Source organism: Vigna umbellata, chromosome 1 (assembly GCF_029865625.1).
Source record: "Vigna umbellata cultivar VRB3 chromosome 1, Vumbellata_1.0, whole genome shotgun sequence".
NCBI classification, from domain to species: Eukaryota; Viridiplantae; Streptophyta; class Magnoliopsida; order Fabales; family Fabaceae; genus Vigna; species Vigna umbellata.
In genome coordinates, this window is record NC_142165.1 from 44,645,100 (window position 1) to 44,651,408 (window position 6,309).

A 6,309-nucleotide genomic window follows, 5' to 3' on the forward strand; every position below is an offset into this window, starting at 1 on the left:
TGTTTTTTAAATAAAATATTTGTTATTATTCTTTTAAGTTTGTAATATTTACTTCTTTCTTCCTCAATAGCAATTAACAAGTGTATGTTACATTGACAGGAAAATTCAAGGAAAATAAGAAACAAACGTTACAAATTTTAAAAAATAATAATCAAATTTCACTTAAAATACAAAAAAAGCATATAAGAATTTAAAACTTTCTTCAAAATTAGTTATTAAAATTTCTCATCTATTAATATATTATTTCAGTGCAAGTTTTATCAGTGTAAGTTCTTTAAGAATTTTAATGACCGAATTCCTTTGATCTGTGCTGTCAACTTATGTTAACAATTACCACATTAAATCAGTTTTAGTTATTAATATTTGTAATTAAAACACTATTTTAAAATGAATGCCAAATGTACATTAATTTCCTAAAACTGAAAGACATTATTTATGTTATAAAATATTTATTTCTAATATTAGTCAACTCATATTAGTGGAGACTATATTAGAAATAATTATAATTTTATAATTTTATAATTTTATAATTTTATAATTTTATAATTTTATAATTTTATAATTTTATAATTTTATAATTTTATAATTTTATAATTTTATAATTTTATAATTTTATAATTTTATAATTTTATAATTTTATAATTTTATAATTTTATAATTTTATAATTTTATAATTTTATAATTTTATAATTTTATAATTTTATAATTTTATAATTTTATAATTTTATAATTTTATAATTTTATAATTTTATAATTTTATAATTTTATATGTGTCTGGATAGTCAAATCTAAAATTAATTATATGTCTTGAGATTGAATGATTTATTTGTTTTATATGCTTTGTTTTGATATATGATTGTTTTTGTATATTAGCTGATTTTTTCTTGTTTTATTATTTGTATCTTCTTTCTTGTGTGTAATGATCCTATGGAATTGTTCCAGTTCATTCACGAGAGTACATGGTATTGAAGCTTAGAGTTATACTATTGGATTTCCTGTATTTAGTCTTATAAAAGAGTAGTATCTTTTTCTTAAGTAATATGTTCTCTTAACATTTGATTTGATATGTGTCTCTTTTAATAGTTAAAATGGTGAGATATTCCATATATAATATTATTAAATTATCTGAAATATTTGCAAACATGAAGTAGACCAGACTTATTAATCCACAAATATTAGGCGGATCACAGTCAAATCTATTTTAATGAATAAAGACCAAAAATCGACCCACGTAAAATCTTCTTTTTAATGTAATTTTACAGATGTAAGAAAATTTGATATACTTAACTCGTGAAATTAAATTAATTATGCTTTTCATCAATTACATTCTTACATTCCATTTAATATAATGTTTTTAAATAATTATGTGAATTCAATTATACTTCTTTTTATATATTTATATATATAATTAATAATATAATAAGCATAAAACTTATTTTATTAGAATCTTAAAACTTATTGTATTTGCTAGTTAGTTGAAATTAACTCTGTCAGTCGAATCATAAAACATATATCTGTTTTAAAAAGAAGCAATGGAATGAACACATGAACATGAAAACTAAGCAAAGTCGGAATAAAAAACTATGGTTGGAGAGAAACATAATTAGAAATTCTCATTAATTAATAATTTTGATAACCGCAGCTAAAAATAACTACAGATGAGGTTTTTATTAATGGAAAAGGTTGAATGAGTGAATTAATTTCCACAACAACAAGTTGAGCTGCAGTGACAGCGGAGAAGGAAGCCTTTGCATTTGCCACCAGTGTTACCTTCGGTACGGCACACTCTTGCACATTTGCCGCTGCTCAAGCATAAACCCTTGAAAGTGCGGCTTGGTGACCAACATATTTCAGCCTCTGTTCTCTTCACAGTCACATCTGTTTATTCATTATCACCAATTTCACATCATTTCTTTCAATTCAGACAAACACAATTCATTAGAATTTAGACATATATCTTACCATTTGCTAAGACTAGGAAGAGAAGTAACATAAACCTTAGCACTTTTGTCTCCATCAGAATATAATTGTTGTAGTTGCTCTTAGTTCAAATAATTCAAAATGATGAAATTGAGTCTTTATGCTTTCCACTCTTTATAAAACATCATCGTAGTTGCAAGGGAATGAGACGCTAGTTTCACATGCAGAAGAGCCACGTGTGAATAGAGACATGCAACGCCACTTGGTGAAAGGTTCCCTTTTTCTTAATTAATACATTAAATATATTTATTTTCCTTTTTAATTATTATATTAAATGAGTTTTAATTATTAATGCAAATTAATATTTCATTTAATTTTAATTTTATGATTTTACATGTAGTGACCAATTATGCAAGATGACAAAAAAAGTAAGACAATAATTATATTATTTCTTTTATAATTACATCACCCAATTTAAAAATCCTATCATATATAAAAAAAATTCAATTAAAAGATATAATTTTATGAAGCAGTCAATAGATCACAAAAATTTAGTACATACGGGACAGATACCCGTATGTATTATCTGTGGAAACATATTTTCCACATATAAAAAATCAACATGTAATTTATTTATGAGCAAATTACATATAAATTTTGTTGTCGGTAATCTGCGAATAATTTCTAATTATTTACAAATATTTATGGATTTTAGTTGTAGATAAATGTATTTTTTTATATAGTTGTGTAATAAATTTCAAAATTTTTGAAAGTAATATTCTTAGTTCCCGCTTATTTATGATAGGAAACATGTTGTATGACTGTTGCTTCTAATATGAAATTTAATTTGGAAAATGAGCGATCAAGTTATCCAATTTGCAATAACTACAAGAGAAGAACTGGAGAATTTCATGCTTTCAAATGTACTAAATGTGATGCATATAATGAGAATGCTCCATGCTCCAGCCAAGTTAGTACACTAACCTTACTGTATTCAATTATATTATGTCAATGGTAGTTCTTATTGGGGACGAATTAGTATATAATTAGTTGATACTGTGGTAAGTACAAATTGGAAGTTCAAGTCTTATATAAAAGCCATTTTACTAATTTTGTATTGTGAGATCAAGAATGTATCGATATTATTGCAATATCAGTTGCTGATTTGAGGAAGACTATGATAAAGAGCTAGCATACTTAATGATTCATTCCTATTGAAAGATAAAGAGATAGAAGAAATTAGAACCAAGCAGGATTTTTTTTAAGGTTAGTGACTAAGAAGGAAAAGAACATAGTAAACCTTAGCATTTTTGTCTCCCCCAATTGTTGTAGCTGTTCCTAGTTCAATATGATGAAATTGGGTCTTTCAGCTTTCCACTTCTAAGATCAAGGGATGATGTAATATATATTGCTTCTCAAACTACTTCAAGTATATTACAATTTTTTGTTATTATAGTTCATGCTCACACTATGCATTTGCAGTTGATTATTTGCACTAATGAACTGACTTTTATACATTTCATTTGTAGCACATTTGGTTCTAGGCATGTTCAAATCATAAATGTGATTGGTGATGCTGTTGGTGCAGCGAAGTTCCTTGCAAATGCTCTAGCATTGAATTAAGGAAGTCACATATTTTCTGTTTTCAAAGTTGACTAGATTTAGTTCTCTGTGTTTAGTCATAATATAACTTCCCTTAGCAAATTTTTGTGAGAGAGTTTTGTGGGTTGTAATCTGTCATTCATTTGAATGAAGGTATGTATGGTCAAAGAGCAATCATTTTACTAGATAGTGCACAACCTTATCTAACTTCAGACTACATTTTCAGATTTTTTAAAGAGACTGACCGATAGATATTTTGGGGTTCGCATGTCTATCCTTCAGCATGCAAAGAATTGTTTGTTGTCAAATCCTTTAAGGGCTGAAGCTCCTCAAATTATCTGAGTCTTGGATACATGTACAAGGGATTATGTTCAAGAGAAGAAGAGGGATATTGTTTGTTTGTTTTGATTCATTGTATTCAATGTATGTCCTGTTCGTTGCAATCTTCATTTGTAACTGTGATTTTATTTACTGCAGAGGGAAAAACCGATTACCAAGCCAAGATTCGGTTGGTTAACCAGGATAAGAACAAGTAAAATACACCAAAATATCGCTTATATGAAGGTACGGACAGAGGTTTTATTTAGTACAATTGTGTTGAAAAGTTTAGTACTATATTATGACTATTTAAGAAAATGTGCTATGACACTATTTTATGTATTATGTAGACATTGAATGAGGATGAGCCAGAGAAATACCAGTCACATTTAGTGATTATATCAAATGGGGAATAGAGCATGATGGTTTGGAAGATATGTATAAGAAGGTTCATGCTGCCATCAGAGTTGACCCTACTTTCAAGAAATCCGAGAAACAGGCACCTGCATAATCTAAATTACCTATTTCCTAATATTCTCTCTGAACTCTAATTATTTTTAACTTACCACAACTAAATCCTTGTCTCTTGCTTTGCATTTCCAACTACTTTTTAAAAAGTATACTATGGGGTGATTGGCTAAGATATATAGAGTTTTTTGTGAGAATAGTTCCAACACAGTTAATCCCAGTGAATATGACTGGATTCCAGGGAAGATCATTAGATTTTTCTATGACAAAGATTTCTAGTGAAACATTGATTGTTTTCTTTTTAGATATAACATAGTAGAAACTTTTTGGGTCAACAAATCAAAGTACTAACTTCAAGAACTAGAAAGAGGTAGAAGAGTAGTGTCTAAGGGAAATGCAATGAGAGATAAAAAACTTTATATATTCAGCAACCTATATAGTGTATTAAAAATATAAATCTAACGACTTTAAATAAACTTTGTCTTATTTAATCTAAGTGGATATATATTTTATAGGTGAAAAAAATATATAAATCTAACGACTTTGGAAGATAAAAGAGAAATAGAAAATGAATTGTTATGTTTATAAAGTTCGATAAAACTATAATTTTTCGTTTCTTTTGGTTGGACTAAAATTTTGACAATAAATTTGGAAAATATAATTATTCATTTTGATAGTTGAGATTATAATTGGAGGAATTTGGATCAAGAAATAAGTTTTTATTGATGCTCTGTTATATTTTTTACGTTTTCGATAGATTTTAATGTTCATAATACCTATTTTTCTCTTTATGTTTGAAGGGAGACATTATTATTCCATTTTTACAAAAAATAATATTAAATTGAATAAAAAAATAAATATATGAACTAAATTTGTGGTAATGCCACTTGACAAAAATTATAAAAATTTCTAAAAAAATTAAAAAATTACAAATTAACAAATAATACTTACTTTAACATCATTTGTATAGCATTGACAAGCCAAATTGAATATTATTAAAAATTCAGAACAAGACAATAAAAATTAGGAGAGCAATTTGACATTTTTTTACAAATACAAATACCAAATGAATAATTAAACCACTTCTTAACTATTGCATTAAATACATTTGTGACCCTTTTTAATTACTGCATTAAATAAGTTTTAATTATTAATATTAATTTTGAAAACATAATTTAATTAAGTATTCAATAGACTATAAAAACTTATTAAAGAACTATTTTAAAATTTTAAAATATATTAGACTCAAAAATTTCTAATTATTATTGTATGGTTGTTATAAATTAACATTGTATTTAATTTTATAATTTTACATATAGCGATAATTAGGTAAAGTTACAAAGTAAGAACAATCATATTACCTAATTAACAATCATATAATATAGTTAAAAGAAAAAATAAATAATTCAAAATATAATTTTATTGAGTATTCAATAAACCTTTAAAATTTATTAAAAAAATAATTTAAAGTTTCTAAATTTAAAAAGACGTCAAAACTTAATTAAAGTCTAGTAGTTATTATGTATAGTAATATTTGTATGGTGGCTATAATTAAATCTTTTTATTTATTATTTTTTTAATATTATATATTTATAATATAAATATAAGTTTTATTTTTTAATTTATTTTAATATTTTTTATTGATATTTTATTATTAATTTATAATAAATGATAGATTATTACTCCTTTTTTTTAATGGTTGCGTAGTAAATTTCTTTTTATAAGACATTCAAAATTTAGATTTAAAAATTATAAATAAATTTATATATATATATTTTTTAAATTTATATAAATTGAAGTATTTGCAAACGAACTGTAATATGATGGACGAGACTTATTAATCCACAAATATTATGAAGATCACACTCCAATTTATTTTAATGAATCAAAACAAAATAAATCGACCCGAATTATACCTAAGTAAAAACCTTTTTTTAAGAGTAATTTTACAAATGTAAATTCAGAAAATTAGATCCACTTAGCTCATGAAATTAATTATTT

General features: G+C 24.9%; 1 long non-coding RNA gene across 1 annotated transcript; it reads right to left on the reverse strand.

Moving 5' to 3' along the window:
* Positions 1 to 1,594: 1,594 nt before the first annotated feature.
* On the reverse strand, positions 1,595 to 2,091 carry LOC148205471 (uncharacterized). The gene is made up of 2 exons (XR_015785305.1): positions 1,963 to 2,091; positions 1,595 to 1,878 (listed from the first exon to the last, which is right to left on the reverse strand). It is a non-coding gene; the product is annotated as an uncharacterized LOC148205471 (long non-coding RNA).
* Between the last annotated feature and the right edge of the window lie 4,218 nt (positions 2,092 to 6,309).